We start from the raw sequence: 25,510 nt of genomic DNA, 5'->3' as shown, positions 1-25,510 counted from the left end.
ATGAAGAGGGAGAATGAATGGGGAAGTGAGGAAAGAGGGAGGCACTCTGTGAACAAGGTTGTTCCCTAGAAGAAACTGGGTTAGAATCAGTGTAGTTGGAAGATACCATTCTGAGAGTCGTGTGCATTAAGTGTGGTGTAAAGAACTTGTATGTCCGCGGTAGAGTGACGCATGGATACAGTGTGTGTATGTGAGATGTGTGTCTGGGGTGGGCGGATGGTGGCGATTGATGCACATTTCAGGAAGGAGAAGATATACAATGGAATTTAGCACCTGATAGCATATTGAATAGAAAGACATCAGCTATTGTACAGAGTAAGGCACCATGAAAGCTGAATAAGAACTTGAAGGTAGAACTAAAGAGGATCAAAAATCCTGATGGTAGATAAAAATAAGATTGCTAAAGCCTGAAATTAATTTGAGCGTTGCTTTGTAATTGCTTAAAAAAGGGGAAGACTTTAAAACTGGCCGGCCCTTTTTGTCTTTCAGGAACAGAACTAAGAAAGGCAGGCCTTATGGGAAGTCATGTTTTAAAAAAGTGGTTTTGTACCTTGCATAGGAGGGGATTGGACGGGGTGGAAGTTTGAAATTAGTAGAAAAGTCACTTTGGCTGTGTAGTGAAGTGAAATTATTGATTGTGGATCCCTTTATATATTGTAAGAAAAGGTGGTAGTTAGGTGATACACAGGGTGGCTCTTCTACTTTGAAATTAGTACTATTAAGCCCAGAATGGAGAGGAGAGAATGATGAGATCTTTGAACTATGCTTGACTGCCTATGTTTAAAACAGCATATATGCTCAATGACCAAAGGACACTTGGAATGATATCTGTATATTGAGGCCTTTTCTGTATTATTCCTTTGTTGTTTAATACATCTTATAAACTTAAAAAGTACAGGTGTGGCAAAGAGCAGTGGTAGGTGCTGTAGAGAGTTATGGAAAACTTCATGACAGTCTTTAATCTTAAGGAATTTGCATTTTAGTGTGAATTAGGCAAGTAAATTAACAGCACAGAGTGTAATGTGAAAGTACCCTTGGAAGATACCAAATGTTATGAGTCCAAAGGCAGGAGATTACTTGAGCAGTTGGAGGAATCTGGAAAGTCTTTCTGTATTCATTCACTCATTCATATACTCATGATTCATCAGTTGTTTAGTTGATCACCTGTATGAGAGGCAGTGTACCAGCTGCTAAGAATAGAAAATTAGAACTCCACCCTCCTTTAACAGGCTTACAGTTTATTAGGCTTTAAGAAGCAGATAGCACTTACAATGAACTTCAAGGATGTACAGTATTCTGACAGGTGTGAATTAAGAAGAGGAGTTTCTAAATGCAATGAAACTGAGCAAAGATACTTAAATAGGGAAAGAGGGAGAGTTGTTCAGTTAGACTAGAATGTAGGGTGTTACAGCTGGAAAAGCTTAGATAGAGTTTTATCAAGTGTGACCCCTTCCCTTTTCAGATAGGAAAGTGAAGCCAAAGAAGTTAAAATCGTTCAGGATTGTATAACTTGTATGTTAAAACTGTAATTCAAATGTAGGTTCGAATTTCAAATCAGTATACTGTGCTGCATGTATGTCATTCTTTCCAAAATATGTATTGAGAGCTTCCTATGTTCTAGGTGCAGAGGATACGCTGGTGAACACAAGGGTAAACATGGAAGGGTTTAGTCTAGTAAAAGACAGTAAACATGAACAGAACAAAATATATCAGGTAGTTACAAGTGCAAGGAAGAAAAATAAAGTAAAATTGGAATGTGCTGTTTCATATATACAGTGTGTTCAGTGAAAATCTAATAAGGTGACCATATTTAAGAGGATCTCAAATATTATGATCTGTAGTTTATAGTTAAATAGGTAGACAGAGAACTTGAGATGATTGTAAGAAAGGGAATCCACATGTTCACAGCTATATATTGGGGAAATTACTCTGTGTACTAGAATAGTGAGCTCTTAGGTTCAGAAATAAGGTCTCTTGGAAGTAAGATTAGAAAGGTGTAAGGAAGTGGGGTTGTACTTAGAATGGGAAGAGCGGTGGGCTTTGAGAGGCTTCTGTGCTAATGTATCTTCTATTTTATGTCAGCACTGTCAGAAGAACTTAGCTTTAGGTTGTGGAATCCATTATAGATAGCTTGTGATGAATTTAGTTCTTTGAAAAAGGGAGAAAAGAAAAAGAATGAACATAATGTTTAAATAAGCTCCATATTTCCAGCCCAAAATCAAATAAGCAAAAAGGGGGATTCATAGGACCTGGTGTCCCTTTAAGATTCCCCAGAGCTAATTCTGTCCCGATGATATTGTTGGTCTTCTCCAGGTAAATAAATCAACTATTAGGGTTCATAGGAGCTGGGGACTGAGAGGCATGTGTGTCTTGGGGGGTGGGCAGGAATGATAATCAAGAAAGACTCCCATTAGACTCAATTTCCCTCTTTCTCCTTTAGATAATCATTCATCCCACTTAAAAGCTGCTGTGGAGACAGTGGGGAATGTCTTCAAGGAAGCATTGTGTTCACTTTCTTTGAAAGTAGAACTGATTTTATAGAAACTCAGGAAGACTACTGGATATTGCTGAATGAGTGTGGTTGGGGGTGTAGCAGTTTTTTGTGACCTTGACACTAGAAAGAGTTTCTTGTCTACCTTTGTTGGTGGTAGAACATCATGACTGAGCAGTTTTTAAACTGCATAGCTACAGATCTTTCCTCATGTAGATGAAAATTAGTTTTCTCTTAGCTGAATTTTAATTTCTCAGAAAAAATGAGCCAGGGTGTCTAGCATTGAAATGGTGTTGTGGTATGAAACCAGGGAGCAGTATGGCAGTTTCAAAAGAGTAAGAAATGAGGATATGAAGAAACCTCAGTAAGAACAAGCAAGGGGGAATTCAACATAAAGAGGACTAAATTAGTTTCAAGTTGTAGAACTAGAACAGAGATAAGAGGGAGACTCTATGGGAAAGAGGGGATGTATTGAACAAAATAGGCTAGGTTATTTTTGTTGTTATTAGAAGAGGGATGCCATTTTTTTCTAATAGTAAATTGACACAACTCCCATCCAAATGAAAAAATTGAAAATACTTCCTTAAATTTTATAAAAATGAGGCTTGAACTTAAATATGGGAGTTCTGGGCTGAATAGCATTGGGAATTTACCACTAAAATTGAAGAAAAATTGGATTTTAAAATTTTGATTTATGATAAAATGAAAGATTTTGAAAAACTTTGACACTCCTGTGCAGTAAAAGGGAAAGGGTGAGTTGAATATAGTTGATTTGGTAGGGGAGGAAGAGAGTGAGGATGGGCTAGAGATGAGATAGTAGATGAGAGGTATAATATATCTCAAAAGAATGGATGTTTTGGAAGAATAGAAATATGAATTAACAACAGGGTCAGAAAGTAGGGTAGGAGAAGTATTAAAGTACCAGACAGAGAAGACATCATCAGAGTTGTTTTGGAAGATGAGAAAGTAGAATAATCATATCCATAGGGAATACCAGCCAAACAGGTCAAATCCTGTTATAAAAAAGGTGGCACCGGTGCCACCCAATGACATCTGTTGCTGTTATGGGACACACTGTCCACACTCTGTACTCTCTCCAACTTTCATCCTTTCCTTCTTCACTATTTTTGTCTTTAATTTCTTCCTATGCTATGGGTATTTCATCGAAATCCCCTTAATTACTTCCTGGTGTTAGACTCCTTATAAGAAAGGTCCACAAATTGTCCATTTATTAGGATTTTTTTCTATGATATGTCTATAGAGAATAGGGGTCATGCTGGTGGCACACTTCTTTGAGAAACTTTGTTATCAGAGGTAGGAATAATGTAACAGCCTCAGAATTGTTTCCTGACATTGCAGAAAAATGGTTTTCATTTAATAGTAGTGAAAATGTCCAATGTATTGTAAGATAAATGTGTCATTGTAAATCTTGGGATGAAGCTGGATAATGTAGTAGGCATTGCCTTATCCTAGCCTGCGGAGAGGAACAGGTAGGAAAGTGGGAGAATTGGGAGGAATATGTAACTAAATAGGATGGGCTTCAGGTTATTTACTGTCTCCTGAGGCTTCAAAAAAAAAAAAATCCTGTAGCACATGCTGATTTTAAACCATGTGCTCTACCCACCTCTTCCCATCATGCATATCCTTTATAGGATATAAAGTAGCTTTGGTTCCAGAAAATCAGTAAAACATGATTTACCAAATACTGTAAAATTTTTTAAAAATAAATGACAGCCTCTTGAGAATTATGTCTTTGTTATACTGATGATAATATTGCATTACCTGTTTTAGATCTTGACTAGTTAAATTATTTTGGCAGTTAATTTCTTTTTCCCTTGTAGTGCTAGTTGGATTCAAAATATATGTTTTCTTCCTTAGCCTATGTTTCATTTTTGTACTAACAGCTGCTGTTGTCTGCCTTTGTGATAGAGGAAGCAATTGGTGAGCTTTTTGTTGCTGTTTTTAATGGGTATGTTATAGTAAGATCTGGACCCACCAGTATAGCAAGTTTCTCAGGAGGCAGTTTTAGGGTGGAGAGAGGTTCAGATTTTAAAAGGGATAGTTTGTTTTATACTGTAGTAAAATTGTTGGCAGTCTTCAACAACATCTCTAACCCTGGCTAATTTTTCAGATTTTTGTTATTAAGTGCATGAATGGGTGCCTGAAAGTTTAGATGGGTTAGTTTAATTGGTTGTCTTGTTAAGAGAATAAATTATTAAGCAAATGTCTTACAGATAGTGGATTGTTCGTCTGTATGTAGATATGTTGGCAGTTGGTCATCTTGAATTGCCATGTAAGTTTTGCAGTCAAGCTATATTTATACTTAGTTACTATATTGTGCCTTGACTTTTCAGTGGTCTGGGAGATTGTAACTAAGAAGGGCTAATCAGCAGTTACAGGAAAATATAGGGATGGAGTCTTGGCAAATACGTTACACGGTAAGTGAGAACTTGTAACCAACTCCTTTCTTATTAACATGTAATTGAAGCTGCATAGGAAAGTTGTTTTTACTCTCCCTTGGACCCAATTTTTAGTCAGTGAGAAGAGGAATGACTACTAATTGTTCAAGAAAACTTTAGGAATCTCAAGGTAGACTAAGTAGTAGCTTTGGATCTTTTTCTTGTTTGACTTCTTTGAGAACAGGGTTTCTGAACCTTGGTACTTAGTAACATTTTGGGCTAGATAATTCTTCACTGTGTCCTGTGCATTGTAGATTGTTAGTAGCCTCCTTGGCATTTAAACCTTAGGATTGCCAATATCATTCTTCCCCATTTGTGACAACCAAAATATTTCCACACATTGCCAGATGTTTTCCCAGGTGTGCCAGATGTTCACCCTCAACTGAGAACTACTGATTTAGAAAATATATATAGGAAAGATGTATCATGTATGCGTAGTGTTTGTCAGCTTTCCATCACTATAACAAATACCTGACATAATCAGCTTACAAAAAGAAAAGGTTTGTGTTTACTCAGTTTGGGAGATTTCAGTGCATGCATTTGGCCCTGTTGCTCTTGGGCTGTGGCGAGGCGAGTACATCATGGCAGAGAATGTGTGGTGGAACAAGCTGTTTACCTCATGGCAGCCCAGAAGCAGAGAGAGCAAGACACTTGTGTCCCAGTCTCTGAGGGCACACCCCCAATGACCTAAAACCTCCCATGAACCTTCCCCACTCCCCTCTGTTAAAGATTCCACAACCTTGCAATTGTGCCACTCTAGGGACCAAGCCAGGTCTTCAACTTGTGGGCCTTTGGAGGACATTTCAGAACCCAACATGTATGGGTCTATTTTCTTTCTTTAAGCCATAGATTATTTCTTAAATTTTACTGATCATTTTTCTCTTATTTAGTAGTGGGCTAGTTACCATGTTCATACTTTATCCAAAAAACTTGTACATATTCTGTTTTTGTTTTTCTTTTAATCTTAGTTTTATTTTGCTGGCGATTATTGAATACTAATGTGTAGAACACAATTACAAGGGTTTTGCCTGTGGCCAATTCAAAGATACTAGAAAAAGATATTTAAGTAACTGCAACTGCTCATACACCATTAAGTGCTGTTATAGAGAAACAAAGGTACTGTGTGAGTTTGGGGAAAACGTTTATTCCAACAGAGGTGGGGGTAGGGTGAGGAGAGCATCTTGGAGAAGGCGAGATTTGATCTAAGTATTGAAAGATGGAAATTTTAAAGTAGATATTGGGACAAATTGACATTTCAGGCAGTAAGAACATCTTTATTCCAAATTAATTTTGTAAAAATTTTATTTAACCTCATTTAATACGTGACAGTATTTTGACTAGGCCTTTCTAGATTTTTCTTAGATGAGATAGGTATGGACAGAGAAGTAGAAATGTGGAAGTGGTAGTTCTGAAGATTAGGTAAAGGCCTCAGAAAAAGGAGAAGCAATTTGGACAAAAATTGCAAAGTCCTTTCCTTTACCTATGCTTTTGAATGTACACTAATCCTCTAGAACTTATTTCATTTGTGTTGCTCTCTTCTTTTAATCTTTTAAATTATTGTTCCCTTTACTAGTCTTCTGTGAACCAAGCTCAGTTTTCCCTTGATAGTCCTTTCCTGGTCTGATTTCCCGATTATTCCTTATCTTTGCTTTATGGCTAAGCAATTCAAGTTTGCCTTATAGTTTTTTTTTTTTTTTTTCCTTTCCTTTTTCCTTTTATTACCATCCGGCTATTTTTCTTCACTACTTCATTGGAGTTGACTTTTTCAGAGGTGCCAAAGACCTGCCAAATTAATCCACTGATTTATTTTCCTTTCGCTTTCATACATTTTTATTTTCCTGTCTGTGACTCTGGGTCCCTGTCTTATATCAATTTACCTATCCATCCCACCAGTAAAGATTCACTTTGGGCCAGCTATGTCCCAGTTCCCTGGGGATAAAAAGAATATGTCCTCAAGTAGTTTTGCTAAGCTCTTAAGAAGTACCAGTTAGCATGTAGTTCATACTAGCTATTATTCATATGTAGTGGTCCTACAGGAAGTTTTTGAACTCAGTTGATTTCACTAACAGATCCTGATTACTTGGCCCATTTACTTTTCCTGGCCTACCTCACTCCACCAGTAGCAAAAAGAAAAGGCATGCCTCATTCTTGTTCTTCTCCTATTATTACTTTTTCTGAAATCGCATCCACTCAGGATTTTTGCTGTCATTCCATCATCATTGCTCAACATCTATCAAGTATCTATGGGTATAAATCATTGTGCTAGGTCCTGGGAAGACAAATTGGTCTGAGATATTCATCCCCGCCATTCAGTTATAAACGTTTAATGACATAGACATAAACATAAACTAATGCATGAAGTGCAGTTGATTAAAGTACTTTAAGAACATAGTCTCTGGAGTGGAACTGCCTGGATCTAAATCATAGCTCTGTCACATACTAGCTGAGTTACCTTGGGCAAACTCCTTGAACTTTCTGTGCCTCAGTTTCCCCATCTATAAATTGGGAATACTGATAATTACAAAGATCAAGCAAATTAGTATGTAAAATGCCTAGAATGGTTCTGGCACATAGTAAATACTATGTAAGTTTTAGCTATGAATAACACCTGAAAATTAGCCTCTGGCACTGACCAGTCTGATTAGTTTGCACCTCTGCCTTCTTGGCATTCCTCATTTTAGAAGTCTTAATGTCATGTCAAACTCATTGCTCATTAAAGTAAACTCTTTATCCTTCCTCTTCTCCCATCCTCTTCCTTATGTTTTCTCATTTTTCAAGAATCTGGTACTGCCAGTACTACTCCTCTCTGCCCCCAGTCCAGGATTAAATCCTTGCAGTCATCTTTGAGTTTTCCTCATTTCTTTACATATCTCCATTTACAGAGTTTTGGAAATGTGGCCTTCTTGTTTCTCCTTTTTCCTTGTTGCCAATTTTATACCCATACTATTGAAGTATTCTCCCAACTGATACCTTGCATGCAGTTCTTTTTGCAAGCGGCAAGAAGAAAACATTGACATTGGGCTTTAAATGTTGCCCTTTACTCTGTTTTTAGACCAACAGCTTACCATCTGTGAGTCTTGATTTCTTTGTGAAATGGAGTATTGATCTCTTGAGATTTCTGTCGTTGTTAAAGTAACTGGTTTATGTGTGTTTAGTAAATTCTGTTCTCTTTTGGACTTCCCATCACCTTTCCCACTGCAAATTAATCTTTCACATTGCTTCTATGTTAATATTCCTGGAAAATTATTTGTATGTGACTTTACCATCTTTAAATTCCTGAATCTGGCTTGTTGGCCATCCTAAATTGACCCTTATCTACTTCTGCCATATGGTACCTTTTTACTGTTTGATAGGAACCACCTGCCATAGTCTGAGTAATTTTCTCATTGTCTTCTAGACTTGATGTGTATTCCTGCTTAAATCTCTTTTCCTATGCTTTTTCCCTTGTAGGAAGTGTCATCTTCCATTAGCTTATCTCAACAAACTTCACCATTTTTTTTTTTTTTTTTTTTGCGGTGCTGGGGATTGAACCCAGGGCCTTGTGCTTACAAGGCAAGCACTCAACCAACTGAGCTATATCCCCAGCCCACCATTTTTTAAATATATATTCAAACAATCTTTTGGAAGATTTAATGGAAGAAATATTTCATATATAACAGTAACAAAAATATATTAATATGTTTGTCAATAAAAAACGTGAGACCTACCTATTAAAAATAAAAATTCAAGGACCATGGAAAGCAAAAAAATAGCCTTTCTACAAATAGAAGGACCATATTATTGTATAAATTAATTTGTAAATTTAACAAAATCTCAATGAAAACTTAACATTTTAAGCTATATCACATGATGCTAAATTTAGTTGGAAAAAAACATAAAAGTGGGACCAGCACTAAAACTCCATTAAGGCATTTTTAAAAGCCTAAATAATTTAAGAGTATCATACTGGTCTATTAGCAAAACAGAATGCCTAGAAGTAAGTACACTCAGATATAGAAATTGAATATGTAAAGAGGATATCTTCTCAAATCACTGGAAAAAAGAAGTAATCAAGAAATGTTACAGGGGTAAATAAGTAATATCTCTGCCTTACCTCATATATCATGATAAATTCCATATGTACCAAAGATATTTTTTAAATAATACAATCATTAAATAAGAAGAAAACTTGAAATTTTTTTCTTTACAAATTTAGAGTTAGCAAGAACTATCTAACCTTTCATGACTTAAAATCTCCAAGTCACAAATTATTTCACTGGTACTTTTTGCTACCTAAAAATCAATTTTTTACGGAAAGACGCATCATAAACAAACTTTTAAAAAAGACAACTAAGGGAGATATTTACAGCTCATATCACAAAGAGCTATCCTTTCCTTCCTAACATGTAAATTGACAAAATCATAACCCTTTCAAAACATAGAACAATTTTGATTGATGAGTTTAGGCCATTAACATTCAGAATTATTGAGATGTGATTTGTATTCTCAGTCATTTTGGCTTTTTTTTTTTTTTTTTTTTAACTTAACTTGGTTTCTCCTTCGATTGGTTTTTCCTTTGATTGGTTCCTCCCTTTGCTGACCTACATTGTTGTTTTTCATTTCCTCCTCATGGAATATTTTGCTGAGAATGTTCTATAGTGGAGGCTTTCTATTTGTAAATTCTTTTTAACTTTTGTTTATCATAGAAGGATTTTATTTCATCCTCAAATCTGAAGGATAGTTTTGCTGGGTATAAGATTCTAGGTTGACAACTATGTTCTTTCAGAGCTTGAAATACATTGTTCCAGGTCCTTCTAGCTTTTAAGGGTCTGGGTTGAGAAATATGCTGATATCCATATTGGTTTCCCCCTATATATAATCTCATGCTTTTCTCTTGCGGCCTTCAAAATCCTATCTTTATTTTGAATGTTAGGCATATTCATTATAATGTGCCTTGGTGTGGATCTATTGTAATTTTGTGCATTTGGTGTTTTTATAAGCTTCTTGTAGTTGATTTTCCATTTCATTCTTCAGGTTTGGGAAATTTTCTGATATTATTTCATTGAGTAGGTTGTTCATTCCTTTGGTTTGTATCTCTGTGCCTTCCTTAATCCCGATAATTCTTAAATTTGGTCTTTTCATGATATCCCATAGTTCTTGGAGGTTCCATTCATGATTTTTTACCATCTTCTCTCTTGGTCAACTTTATTTTCAAGATTAACTATTTTGTCTTCATCATCTGAGATTCTGTCTTCCAAGTGATTAAGTCTGTTGGTGATGCTTTCCATTGAGTTTTTTATTTGGTTTATTGTTTCCTTCATTTCAAGGATTTTTTTTTTTTTTTTTTTTCGGAATCTCTTTGTTGAAATGATCTTTTGCTTCCTGCAGTTGCTCTTTTTACCTGTTTATTGGAGTGATCATTCACTGCCTGCATTTGCTCTCTTATTTCATCTTTTGCTTTGCGAATCATTTTATTTAAGTATATTCTGGACTCTTTTTTCTGATATTTCTTCTACCATGCTGTCATTGGATTCTATTAATATAGAATTTTGGTTTGTTTGGAATACTTTCTCCTTGTTTTTTCATGTTGTTTGTGTATCTTCCCCTCTAGCAGTACAGATCTGGGGTATTGTAGTTTGCCCTCTGTAGTTTTATAGTGACCCTATAGGTTCCAAAACCTTTTTTTTAAGGGGGAGATCAATATTAGCAGCATCCAGTACAGACAATATGCAGCCCTAAACCAGGTAGCCCCTATGAAGATGTTAACAATATTGTCATAATAAATAGAGAGGATGGATTCAATTATTATCTACAATACAACAAATAGATTTGCAGTGGTCTACAATTTCTAATGGTGGACAAAGAGAATGGGGAGGGGTGTAGGATGTAATGGGATAAGAAAAGAGTATATAGAAGTACTAGATCGCAGGAATTGTGAAAGCAGAATCAAGAGAAGTTGGTTGTTAGCATGCGAAAAGGGAGAGAGTCTGAGGAAACAGGTAAATGAAAGGAAGATAGAGCAAGAAAAATAAAAACTTAAATTTTTTCAGAGGTGAAAAAAAAAATTTACACTATAACAGTTTGTATAGTATTCAGACCTTCCAGTCTCCAGCAGGATGGGATTGGCCCCACCTAAAGATGGCAGCTTCCACTTCCAGGATAATCTAAGATTGCTGCATTGGCTTCTAAACGTGTTGGCAAATAGGGAGCTGTAGCGTGGGGCATGGGCACCCAGTCCGTGTGGGGTGTGGTCAGTCAGGCCAGAGGTCCTGCAGGTCCTGGCTGTTGTCCTAAAATGGCAGCAGCCATGTGAAATCAAACCTGTGGCTACTGTGACAGTGAACTTCCAGGCAACAGTAGGCAGCTGCGATCTGCTGGTGGTCTGCAGGCCACCGGCGGATGATTGGCAAGTGGACCTTGGCTGATGGGTAATGGGTAGGTGAAAGGCAGGTGATGGGCAGGCAAGAGGCAGGCAAACGGGCAAATGGTGGATGATAGGCAGCAGTCAGTGAGCAATCTGTACTCAAAAAGTAGGAGATATGCTGGCAGATGGTGGGTGATCGAGGTGGACAAATGGAGTAAACAGCAGGGGTTCCATAAGCAGCAAAGACTGCCTCACAGAGAAACAGATTTTCCTCTGCTTGAAACCCAAGATACAGAGCGATAAGGATCGCAGCCTCCCTCTAGTTTGCCATCTTGGATCTCCCTCAGACTTCACCATTTTTATGAAGATTCTTTTACCTTCTTTGGTGATTTCTTTATACTTTGAAAACTAAAACACATCCAGTCTTTTAGTTATTTGGTACTTATAATTTCTTTTTGTGGGGGGCTGAAGAAGGGGTGGGTTGCTCGGAGTTGAACCTAGGGGTGCTTATTTGAGGTCAGTCTTAGCAACTCGGTGAGACCATCTCAAAAATAAAAAGGACTGAGGGATGTAGCTCAATGCTAAAGTGCCTTTGGGTTCAATAGCCAGTACAAAAAACAAACAAAAAAAAGGAGTAAATTCAGTGTGTTTGAGGAATACTTAAAAAAATTTGGATGTTGGGAATGACAGTTTGGTTGAAGTAAATATGATGGGTTCTCTTTCAGCAAACCTGGTCATTAATCTTATGGGGGGATTACCAGGAGAATTACTCCAGGAGTTATGTATGTGTAAAGTACAGCATAGTTTCGTATGGGTGAAGGGCCTAATTTCTGCATTGATTTAATTTTCTGCATTTAAAAAACATGTTGGTATTTAACTTATAGGTTTACTAGTTTAGTTTTGGTATTTGAACAGTTGTGATATAAATAGCTGTAGGATAATTGAGCAGTCTTTACCGTAAAGTGGACTTCTTTATTCTATAGAGGTACCATCTACATTTTATTAGTACTCTATACTTTTCAATATGCTTTTATATAATACTCTTCTTAAATATGCACAGTAAATTGCATTACTGGATTGGAATTTTATAGAGAAGTAAGACTTAAGAGACAAATTGGGACCAGTCTTAGTCTGTTCCCTCTTTGACTACTGCACATACTTGGATTTAAAAAAGAAAAAGTGTCCTTTTGAGTATTCATATTTACTATTTATGTTGTCAAGTGGTATAATGTGTTTAATTTAAATGATTCACAATTAGGTGGTTGCAAATTTGTGTATTAAAAAGGATAGGGTAGGAGGGTAGGGGGTAAAAATAACAGAATGAATCAAACAACATTACCCTATGTAAATGTATGATTACACAAATGGTATGCCTTTACTCCATGTACAAACAGAGAATCAACCTGTATCCCATTTGTTTACAATAAAAATAAATATATAAAAATTTGAAAAAGGATATTTATTAAAAATTGCTTTATTTTTTAAAATGTCATATGTTAGTATAGTTATGGTCTTTATCACTTCTAGTATGTACTTCTTTTTGAAATAAAGCAAAAAACCAGAAGATGGTAAGCATAAGCATGTATAACACAGGGTGCTGGCCACTGTTGGGACAACAGGCCTAAGTCTGGACTCTTCAAGACACAGAGGAACCATGGTCACCTTGCCATGTAGGGGTGTATAGCCTTCCAGTTATATTTTTTAATATGTATATAAACATATCCACATACCTGTATATGCATATGTATGTGTACACCTTGAAAACTGGGACTGTACTACATCATATGGCTTTGTAATCTTTTTTCACCTGACATATTAAAAATGTATTTATAATGGTTTATCTATATCATTGAAAAACTAGCATACTGCTCTATTGTATTGAAGTACTGTAATTTTTTTGAACTGATTTCCTAACAACAAAAATTTACATTGTCTCCAGTGTTTTATTTTATTTTTTTAATTTTTTTTGGGGTGCTGGGGATCGAACCCAGGGCCTTGTGCTTATAAGGCAAGCACTCTACCGACTGAGCTATCTCCCCAGCCCCTCCAGTATTTTATTATTATTAAAAATGCTATTGTGAACATCCTGTACTTGTCTATCGTTTTCGTACATCTGCCTAGGTGGAAAGTATATTGACATTTAAAAATATTTGTTGGGCATATCCTCCTTACCCCCAGTATGCCTATAACTGAACCTTTGGGCCCTGTGAATATTACTACATATTACTTGGCAAGGGAGAATTAAGGTTGCAGAGGAAATTAAAATCGCTAATCAGTGGATTTTAAGGAATTATTATGGATTATCTGGTAGATCCAGTGTAATCACAAGGAACCTTTAAGTATAGAAGAGGGAGATAAAAGAGAACTAGAGAGTTGGCATGCTTCTGACTTTGGAGATGGAAGAGGACCAGGAATCAAGGAATGCAGGCAGACTCTAGAACTGGGAAAAGGCAAAAACCAGAATTTTGTCCTAGAGCCTTCAAAAAACAATTTATCCATGGTAACACCTTGATTTTAGCCCACTAGGAGCCAGTTTGAACTTCTGACCTTCACACCTGTAAGATAATAAATTTGTATTGTTTTTATATTACAAAATTGTGGTAATTTATTACAGTAGCAATAGAAAACTAAAGAAATAAATACATAAAGCATTACAAAGTTCAAACTGTTTATTCTGGCCCTAACTGTTTAAAAGTACCAGTTTCCGAACATCCTTACCAGTACTGAGTGTCTCATGCATCTCACTTTTTTTTTTTAAAGCAGACTCTTGGATGGCTTTCTTTATATTGCAGACCTATCTAGTACTCTAGCAATTCTTAGAATGTATTCTGTTGAACATGAATTTTCTGGGATATTCATAGTCATTAGGCTTATCAGTGTTTCTAAGGCAAAATAAATTTGAGAAAATTGGTTTAATCTGGATTCTTTAATATAGGATTTCTTATTACTTGCAATATGCTAGTATGTGTTATGAAACTCAGGAGGGAGACATAGTTTATTGTTTCCCAAAGTTAAGTTGCATTTCATAGGATTGATTTTTTTTTTTTTAAATGCAGCTCTCCATTTTGAGATCTTTTCTCTCAACCATTTTATTAATACACTTAACCTTCACATATGCTCATATCATACCTTAGACTTCATTCTTCAGAATTCTTCTACCTCTAAAATCTTAAATTCAGCCATTCTGTTTTGACCACAGCTTCATCTCCATTAAATTAACTGCTTCTGGTTAAGACTTGGAGTGTATTGATTTCATCCTTTTTCTTGTAAATCAGTCTGTACTTTTTCATTTTCTTCCTTCTCGTCTTTGCTCTCCCTTCCTGCTCATCTTTAGACCTCACTTTACTGTCTTACCAATGTTGTTCTTTCCTTGTCCCATTGTCCTTCCTCCTCACTTGTCTGGGAAAATTCAGTACAAAATGATTCTTACAGTGTCCTTCTTTGGGTACTACAGGTAACCCAACAGGGGAAAAAAAAATTTACAGCAATTAACAGATTTAATTTAATTTAATTTAATTAATTGCTGTTTAAATGTATAGTCTTCCACTTCAGTATCTGTTAGTTGTTCTTCCCTGTTTGATTTGCCTTTACAGTAGTGGTTTTAAACTTTTAAGAGATACTCTTAGCAGATGGCTTTATAGCACAAAGCCTTTTGGTGGGATTTATCTTATTCCTGGATCCCTTCTTCACTAGTCTGACCTTTGTCCCTCTTCTCAGAATGAGAAGAAATTGGCTTCATATTAAGGTTGTTGTCTCTGGATCTCATGGTGTTTCTTATATTTCACCTTTTCCTCTTTATTGGAACTTCATCATAAATATTTAAACAAGCTCCCCTTAACCTATACATCTTTCCTAGCAATGTCCTATCATTCATCTTCCTCAATTATCACCTTAAAAATGTGGTTTGTGCTGACTCTGACTGCTCACCTCATGCTCTTAGATTTCTGCCCCCACTGCTCCACTGAAACTATACTTGCCAAAGGCCTCACCTGTTTTTAAAGTCCATGGACTCTTCATTTCTGTTTTCTCTACAGCATCAGTGATGTATGGAAGAATGTAAGGACATGGGTTTGAAAGGTGGTCACATGACAGATTATGAACTTCATTAGTTTGGATGGGATCCTGAAAGCAATGGCAAGTCATAGTAGTATTTTAAGCAGGAACCAATGGAACCAGAGGGAGAAAGAACACCTAGTGATTTAGAAGAGGGGATCCAGGTGAGAAGTGGTGCAGAGTCCAGACTGAGTGACTGTCATTTATTTCACTGTCACACAAGAACCCTGTTAAAGTAGTTGTATTTCTTGATGCCTGATGAAACATGAGTTTTCTTTGATTTTAGAACCAAATGTGGACATAATTTTTTTTTTTTTTTTTTTAATGTTCCTCATTTTCAGATCCCTAGATTTCCATGTGAGGTAAGATGAAAACAAAAGGACAATTTAGATTCTGGACATTTCAACCATGTATTGTAAAGTGAGTTTGAAAATGATATAATGTGATAGCAGCCTAATAAAATAATAGTAATTCTTCTAATCCCACCCACCACAGCATAGAACACACGTGAAGTTATTTTCCAGTGGTTATCTTAATATAGATCAATTCTGAGTCTAGTTATCCTCAGATCGCACAGGTTGAGGATTCATTCCACAAGACTGTCTTCACTTCAGACACGAATCACAAATAGTAGGTTGTCACTTACATATACTTCTGACCAACATGGCATAAATTGGGTTTCCGTAGCCTTATTCCTTGGATTCAGTAATTTGTCAGGAGGCTCACAGAACTCAGGAAACAATATACTTACATTATCAGGTTTATTATAAAGGCTATTATAAAGCATACAGAGGAATAGCCAGATTGAGAAATGGATAGAGCCAAGATGTGCAGTGGAGAGGAAGCAGAGGCATCCATGCCCTCTCTGGGTATACTAACCTTCCAACACTTCCATTGTATTCAGTAATCTGGAAATCCATCAGATCCTTGTTGTTCTATAGTTATAGTGCTTGATCTCCTGATCCTTCTCTCCTCCCCTTTCTTAAAGTTTAGTGGATGGGCTTGAAATTTCTAGCAATCTAACCACTTGGTCTTTCTGGTGACCAACCCTTTTCCTGAAGTTATCTGGGAGCCCTAACCTGAGTCACCTCATTAGCATAAAACTCAGATATGATCAAAAGGGGTTCATTATGAATAATGAGAGATATCTTTCACTCAGGAAATTCCAAGGGTTTTAGGTACTCTGTAACAGGAAATAGAGACAGACCAAATATATTTCATATTATACCACAATAACCACCGAGTTTTCTCCTGTTTGTTACCTCCACTGTTTACTCATACCTGAGATAATGATTAGTTTTTCCTCTCCACTATTTTGGCAGCTGGTATAAAGCTACTGGTGGTGGCGGCTTTCAAAAGTGTATCACCATGAGTGATTCTCTCTTGTTTTAAATGCTAACAAAGAATTGCTTTCCTTTGTGAGGATTTATTGTTTTTGTGTTGGCTTTGGGAGATGTGCATAGTGTACCTTGACATAGCCATATATGTATCTTTGTGAATCTTTGAAAGGGAATCCTGAGTTAATATCCTGCATTTAAAAATCTTTTGGCATGTTTTATGATTTTATAAATAATTTTTTTAGGAATCATTTTGACCTATTTGTTGTCTGAAAGCCTTCTTGATGATTATGTTCTTTGACTCTGTCGTGGGTCCTGTGTTAACACCTATTCACCTGTAATTTGGTGGACATTGATATGCTTTTTGCTTTTTCATTTCTGACATTGAGGCTTGCATAGAATTTCAGTGAGGAATAACTTTATAGAGAGATTAATAATTATTATTTTTATTAATAATAATAGCACTTATTTTTTTCCAGGCATTATTCTGAACATTCATGTTTACTAATTTTTTGAATTGCATTAGGAGTACTATGAAGTATTACTACTGTTGTTCTGTTATTACAGATGAGCAGAGGCTCACAGTAGTTAAGGTTAGGATCATACACAAAATGACAGAGCCAAGTTTTGAACCCAGAAATCAGGTTTCAGAATCTGTGCTTTTAACCATACTTCATGCCTATTGTGTATTTTCAACCGATATATTCTTAATTTGCTTAGGATTGTGTATTTCCAACTGATAAATTCTTATTTGCTTAGGATTGTAGGATTTTTATTTTTGTTTTATATGTTTATTATATATTTATGTAAAACACATAATTACATAATCTAAACAAACATTTCCATCAGTCTCAATCTTTCCAATGCAGTTATTTTCTGTGAACAGTAAGGAATGGGTGGAGTAGTTTATAAATAAGTTCATTGAAGGGAGCAGAAAGGGAAGATTTGTTTTTATTAATATTTGAAATAAATTTATTTAGTCTGCTTTAGGTCATCTTACTGACAAGACTAGTTGTTGACTACTTTTCCCCTATTCTAGCTACTCTTTCTCCAGTTTCTGCCTTTAGTATTAATACTTAGATATAGTCTATTTACCAGGATCCTTGGGAATATTAGAAAAGTTATTTATGGGAGCAAATATGAAAAGGGCTAATATGAAAAGTAGAGAAATGGCTTTCAGTTTTTGTAACTACAGAGAAGATTGGGATTCACTTTTTTCCTTATTGACCAGGTAGAAGTATTTTATAGAAATATTCATGTACTGGCTTCTAAAACTAAGGGATGTGTTTTTGTGTGTGTGAAATTCAAATCTTAGTAAGTTCCTTCAAAAGAAAAAATTCAGTGTGATTTGCTTATTTATTTTTGTGACACTGGTCCTCCTGCATGGTGGGCAATTGCTGCACCACTGAGCTACCATCCTTAAGCCCCAAGTGTTACTTTTTAAACATAACAGATTACTAAAGCTTTATTTTTGTATGTGGCCTGACATCTTTGAATTTATTGTTTTTCTTCTTAAATATATTGTCAATTGAAATTGAGATGGCAAGACTGTGGTTAACCCAAGAAAAAGGACAACTTTATTTTACCTCACAGTGTTAATTTTTTTTTTTTTTTTTTTTTTTTTTTTTTTTTTTTGATGGTACCAGTGATTGAACCCAGGGCACTGCACCAGTGAGCTACACCCCTACCCCTTCTTGTTTTGTGAGAGTCTTGCTAAGTTGCTGAAGCTGGCCTCAAACTTGGCATCCTTCTGCTTTAGCCTTTCAAGTAACTGGGATTACAGCTGTGTGCCACCATGCCCAGTTCTTCTTTCATGTTAACTTCATGTTGCCTTTCAAATATTCTTTTCTTCCAGAAAATATTTCTTTGAATCATTTTGGCAGTTTTTCCCCAGATAAATAACTAGGTGTTCTCTTCATTCTTAGTCCTCTTTCATTGGTCATCACTTTTGTGTGTTCACCATTTTTTGTTGCCATTTTAGTGTTTGAAGGGAGAAAGCTTTCTCTTAATTTTGTACAATCTGAGAGCCATACGGACATTCAGTAAATATTGACTAATGTATGATTTGTACTTATTCAAGCATTTTGAATTACATGCATTTCTCATAATAATTGACATATCTTATTAAATTCAAGGGATGGTAGAGTCTGAATAATTAATCAGTAATATTCTTCCTTGTGACATCAGTATAGCTAAGGACCCTTGATTAAAGCAATGGAAAGAAGCAATAACTGTCATTGTCTCTTTAAGAAGTGCTAATATAGTATAGATGTAAGGATGGAAGGATAAGGAAAGTTTATATTCTTAATTGTGAGGAACAGCAACATTTCTAATTTATTTAAGCATCCAAGGGTTGGAGGCCTAGGCTCAGCATCTGTAGGAGTTTCCTATAACACTGTAACAAATTGCCCACCTACATTGCAAGTTAACACAAAAGTGTTATCTCACAGATCGGGAGGTCACAAGTTTGAAATGGGCCCCACTGGGCTAAATAAACTCAAGCGGTTGATCCTTATGGAGTCTCTAGGGGAGAATCCTATTACTTGCCCTTTCCAGCTTTTGAGGCTGCCTGCCTTCCTTGGCTTATGGCCCCCTTCCATCTTCTAATTCAGTAATCCTATCACTCTACCTTCTATTTCCCTAATCACATCTTTTTGAATCTCTTGCCTCTTTTTACTTTTTAGAATCCTTGTAATTATATTGGGCACACTCAGATAATCCAGGATAATCTCCCTTTTGCAAAACGCTTGATTTAATCACATCTGAAAAGTTCTTTTTTCAGGTTTACATGTTCAGAGGTTTTGGGAATTAGGCTGTGAACATCTCTGGGGACCATTCTGCCCCCCACAAGAGCTATACAACCAGGAACAATTTTTCAAATCACACATGTGAAGATACTGTGCAGAATCTTGATTCTTTCCATCTTGACCCAATTCATCCTTGATATCATTCCAGTGCTGCTGGAAGTTAAGTGTAGTTGCTGCTGCTGTCTAGGATGGATTAGCCATAGTTCCTGCTTTCTCTCATTAGCTCCCCCTTAAATGGAATTGGTGTGTTCATTGATGGAGCCTGAATTATCCGTCTGATGCTAGCTGCAAGGGAAGCTGGGGTAAATCTACATTAGGAAACAAGTTCTGCATTTTATAAATTGGAGGAATTCCTTAAAAAATAGGAAGAAAAAGTCAGATATTAGACTTCTAAAAGGAATGCCAACCAAAGTGAGCATAAAGTACAGTACAGTTCAGAGTTATTGCTATGAGGATTTGTTGACAAAGGCTGTACCAGAGATAAACAGATGAGCAAGATACATTTCTGTTTCTGTTCTAGTGACAGCCAGAGCAGAAGTGGAAAGCCACATGCATATGCCAGTACTCTAACATAAATCAGTGCTATTTTTCTCAGACCCTAGCTAATACGGAGCCAATTGTGTGACATAAAAGGATTTTATTAGCGTATAGGCAGTCCTCTGTATTCATGGTTTCAACATCTATAGATTAAACCAACTGCAGAAAATATATTTTAAACATTTGGGTCTGTGTCGAACATGTGCAGATTTTTCCTTCTCATCATTACATTACTTATTATTATATCATATTATATGTTATTAATATTATATGATATATATCATATATATCATATATTGATGTATATGATATATATATCATATTATCAGTACTTCTCATCAATACAGTACAACAAATATTTACTTAGCAAATACATTATATTAGGTATTACAGTAATCTAAAGATGATTTAAAGTGTACAGGAGGATGTGTATAGCTTATATGCAAATACTATACCATTATATAGAAGGAACTTGAGCATGCATGGATTTGGTATTTGAGGAAGGTCTTGGAACTAGTTCCCTATGGATACCAAGAAACAACTATATTTCTTACCTATTGACCAAAAGCTGCTCTGGATTTTAACCTTTGCCTTTAGAATGATGATGGGAGAATGATTGGAGGAAAGTGGGTGGGGTTTGATACTTTCTCTTTCACTCTATTAGAATAGGAGTAATAGCGGTATTAATTTGTAGCTATGCTCTGTAAGCTATATGTGACTGTTTAAAGTTATTTAAACTAAATGACAGTTAAAATTCAGTTTCTCAGCCATGCTAAAAATGTGAAGAGTTCATATGTCTTAATGGACAGCCCAGGTCTATACCAGTGGTGTAATATGTTTATTGTATGGAGGTCAGTTCAGGAGAAATAAAATGTTTCTTTTTTCAATCAATATTTTTTTCTTTTTCATAAGTACTTTAGCATTGATAATATCCATTCATACTTTTTCACTGACAAACCTTGAAAAATAAGCCTTCACTTTTCATACAGGAAATTGAAAGAGAGGCCAAAGATCAAACAGCAAAGTAAACAGGAATTGAATTATTTAGTTCTACTCATATAAAGTACCTGGAGTGCTAATTACTGTGTTAAATGATAAGATAGTGAAAAGGCCTGGCTGTTCTGCCCAGGTGTGGGCTTCATTCTCAAGTTCATATCGAACCTTTCTGCTTAGGCTGGGCAAGGGAAGTCAAGTCAAATAACCTTGGGAAGTGCCAAATACAGTTTCCCTGAGACTGGTTAAGGTTTCTGTGGCTGTTGTATATCTAATTCCTAGGTCGTGCAGGTTGGGTTGAGGCCCACCCTCCAAGGGTAGATCTGGTATTTCCTAGGGAGTCTTCACCAACCTTATCTCCACTCAAGTTAAGGCATAATCCCCACTATATTATTTTACATGTTGATTTGCTTACTAATTATCTCCTATAACCCCTGGTCAACAATGTAAGTTCTCTGAAAGCAGGAGCCTTCTGTACTTTCTTCACTGCTATATATCCCTGGTCCTAGAATAAGTGTCTAAGATTTAATAGGCCCTCAAATATATGTTATTAGTGGTAAATTATATAATACAACAATTTCTGTCAGTGTCTTAGTCTCTTTTGTGTTGCTAATAAAATACTATAAACTGAATACTTACTAAAGAAATTTGTTACAGTGTCTGAAGCTGGGAAGTCCAGGGTGTCTTGCTGTCATTCTGTGGCAGAAGGCAGAAGGGCAGGAGAGAGCAAGTGGGGCAACTTTATAACAAACCCAGTCTAGAGATAACTAACCTGCTCCCTTGACAAGAACACTAATCTCTTTATGAGAACAGAACCCTCATGATTTACCTAATCACCTTTTATTAGACCCCCACTTCCCAAAACTGTTGCATTGGGAGTTTGTTTCCAACACATGAAATTTGGGAGATACAAATTGTTGCAATCAGTAAACAAGGTGGTTGCCCTGGAGAACTTACTCACCCGGATCCCACTTTACAGTCAGTATGGTTTTAGGAGTCAGAATTCTTCTTGTAATCTTTCCTTTTTCATATTGTTAAAATGAGAGATCCTTTCATGACTGGTTTGTACCAGTTCCAAGTATAGAGGTTCCTAGCCACCTGTGTCTATTGAGCACTGACTTTTAAATTTTAATTAATTTAAATTTTAAAGAACTATGCTTAAGTTATTAGAAAACTTTTAAGTATGTCCGGAACAATTTGGGTGTATAAATCTACCTTCTCAACAGTAAATTTTGTAAAATCTGAACATGTTAAAGTATTTCCAATGAAAATTTAGTACTGAATTCAGAGTTGCTACAGTTGTAAAGTACACATTAGATTTTGATGATTTAATATGAAAAGAAAGAATTTAAAATCTTTAAAAGTTTTTATGTCGATCATATTCAAATGCTAATATTTTAGTTAGGTTAATTAAAATTCAGTGTTTTCCTTTTTATTTTCTAATGGAGCTACAACTTAATTATATATGCACTCATATTTCTTTCTGTTAGCCAGTAGTAATATAAACCATAAGGAGTTTTCACCAAAACATTTTTATTATGTTTTTTAAAACTTTATTTTTTGTCATCCTTATCATCTTGATGTTTAAATAAAAAATAATAGCAAGCCACTTAGTTCAGACTTTATCTGTTTTTGAGGTATAAATTGATAATATTTAGAGTTGGTATGGTAAATTTGGGAACTGTGCAAGTGAAGTCATGAAGACTGTTGGCGGAAACTGCCAAAATTCATGTAAAAGACGGTAAGAACCTAAATCAGGATACTGAGAAACACAAGTGAGAGATTTTAAGAGGTAAAAGCAATGGGATTTTAGTAACTAGTTAGATATGAAGGGTAAAGTAGAGAGTCATTGATGATATTGAAGTTGGTCTTGAAGAAATAATAGGACTTTTAATGGAAATAAGAAATAAAGATGTGGGTATCGAAGGGAATTTTTAAGAAATGTCTGTGCTCACATGCCATATAGGCAATTGGAATGAGACCATAGCATGAACTGGGTTGGAAATTATTGACTTTGTAATTGTCTTTTAATGGTAAGCAAGGAAGGGATTGTAAAAGTACAATCAGATTTCCACCTCTGCTGGTTCCAAATCACTGGATTCAGCCAACCCTGAATTGAAAATATTCAGGAAAAAAGGCTAGGGATTTAACTCAGTGGTAAAGCACATGCTTAGCATGCATGGGACCCTGGGTTTAATGACTAGCACCCCCCAAAAAAATCCATACTGAAAACTGCATGCAGACTTTTCTTTATTTTCCCCTAAACACTACAGTAAAACTAACTTCTTAAAAAATCTTTACATTGGCTGGGCACAGTGGTGCATGAGGCTGAGGCAGGAGGATTGCAAGTTCAAAGCCAGCCTCAGCAAAAGTGAGGCAGTAAGCAATTTGGTGAGACTCTGTCTCTAAATAAATAGAAGACAAAATAGGACTAGGGATGTGGCTCAGTGGTCGAGTGCCCCTGAGTTCAGTCCCTGGTAGGGGAGGGGGGAAGCATTTACATTGTGTTAGGTGTTATAAGTAATCTAGAGATAATTTTAAGTATACAGTAGGTTGTGTTAAGATTATATGCAAATACTACAGCATTTTATATGAGGAACTTGAACATATGTGGATTTTCGTATTTAAGGAATTGGAACCAATCCCCTCTGGATACCAAGGAATAACTATGAAAGGTATCAAGGCCAGATCCTTGGGAATTAGGTACTAGATAATAAAAGTCAACTTCCATTTTTAATGACTTTTAATACCCCATCGTTGTTACAAACGTATGTGTGCCTTGAACAGAACTAGAGGATTGAGAAATTTTGACATTAAAATCGGCACCACTACTGTCAACCCATTCCAGCCTTTTTTATGAATGTATAAATTTGTATTTTATGTATATACAGATGATGCCTTTTAATTAGAGTAAATATTGTTTTTGAAGAAACTGCCAGCTTTTCCTCTGCTAACATACTACAGTCAATGCAAAAGACTTCCATGACCTTAAAAGGTATAAACCCTCCCCTTCCCCACCCTGCTCAGCACACCTGCAGTTAGCAGATCAAATTCAGTTCTGTTACTATCTACATGGAAATATCACAGATCCCATAGGTTGAAGGAGTTGTGAACCAGGAACCATGGACAAAACCCCAAAATAAGTAAATAAATAAATAAATAAAATAACTCCTAGACATATATTGTTTTTATTTTATTTTTTACTTATTTCTGTGCACATATGCTGGGAATCAAACCCAGGGCTACACACATCCTAACCAAGCACTCTATGAGCCATACCCCAAACCTCAACATATACTATTTTCAATCAGATTATTATCTTTGTATAACAGAGTACTCTTCATCTGAAGTGTGTAGTTATGAGTTTTTACAAACATATAGGTGTAACCATCACCCTAATCAAGATATAGAACATTTCCAAATTCCCAAAAATTTCTTTCTGGTCCCGTTGTAGTCACTTGACCTACTTCATCTTCTATGCCTCAGGCAAATCATTACTCTGATTTTTATCACTGTTGGTTTCTTTCACTTGTCACAGAACTTTATAGTGGAATAATATAGTATGTACTCTTTTGTCTGTATTCATTTTCCTGGCATAAAATACACCAAGAGATTCATCCACATTGTTGCATGCTTTGGTAATTCCTTCCTGTTGACTGCTGACTTGAATTTATTGCATGTGTATACCAGTTTGTTTATCCATTCACCTTTTGATGAACCTTTAGGTTGTTTTTAGTGTTTTTGCTATGGTAAATAAAGCTTTTTGAGAACATTCTTTTAAAAAATGTTTTCAAGGACATGTTTTCATTCTTGATTTGTGTGTCTACACGTTAATGCTCAGTGAAGACATTTTGGTCAGTGACAAACTGTGTGTACAAGGTGAGTCCCATATGATTATACAGGAGCTAAAATATTCTCATCTCAATGATTGGGACCAGGCAGCTGTTAATATAACTTATGAAAAGCAGAAGTATTAAATATTGATAAACACAGTTTTTTGATTTTTAATTTTGTTAAATCTTATCTAAACATTATTTACTTTGGGGGGGTAGTCCATTTATGTTTCTAACAATACCAGGGACTAGGTAATTTATAAATAACAGAAATTTATTTCTCACCGATTTGGAGCCTGTGAAGGCCAAGACCTAGGTGTTGGCAGGTTTGGTGTCTATTAGGGCCTTGACTGTTTCTAAAGTGAGACCTTGTTTCTGCATCCTCCAAAGGGGACAGATGGAGTGTATTCATGTGGCAGGAAGGGATAGAAGAGGAAAAAAGGGCCTACTTAGTTCCCTCCAGCCCCTTTATAATCTCCAAAGCAATACTATTAAGGTGTATGGCCTTTAAAAATTGTCAGGCCATGAAGACTCCACCCTCAAGGCCCTTTGTGAAAATTGTTTCCAGATATATTTTTTAAAATCAGCCTGCTGGTTTCTACCAAAAACAGCCTACTGGGTTTTTTATTGGAACTGTATTCTAACTATAGATCAATT

At 35.9% G+C, this 25,510-nt stretch overlaps 1 protein-coding gene and 1 non-coding gene across 8 annotated transcripts in view; one reads left to right on the top strand and one right to left on the bottom strand.

The window, feature by feature from the left end:
* Positions 1-25,510, top strand: part of Smg7 (SMG7 nonsense mediated mRNA decay factor) — a 77,129-nt gene that overhangs the window by 907 nt on the left and 50,712 nt on the right. The gene's annotated exons all lie outside the window — the stretch shown is intronic.
* On the bottom strand, positions 13,260-13,333 carry Trnai-uau (transfer RNA isoleucine (anticodon UAU)). The gene has a single exon. It is a non-coding gene; the product is annotated as a tRNA-Ile (tRNA).

The sequence above is a fragment of the Sciurus carolinensis genome, chromosome 12 (genome assembly GCF_902686445.1).
Source record: "Sciurus carolinensis chromosome 12, mSciCar1.2, whole genome shotgun sequence".
Classification (NCBI taxonomy): Eukaryota; Metazoa; Chordata; class Mammalia; order Rodentia; family Sciuridae; genus Sciurus; species Sciurus carolinensis.
Note: the sequence above shows the minus strand (reverse complement) of the source record. Positions and strands in the feature narration are given on the sequence as shown.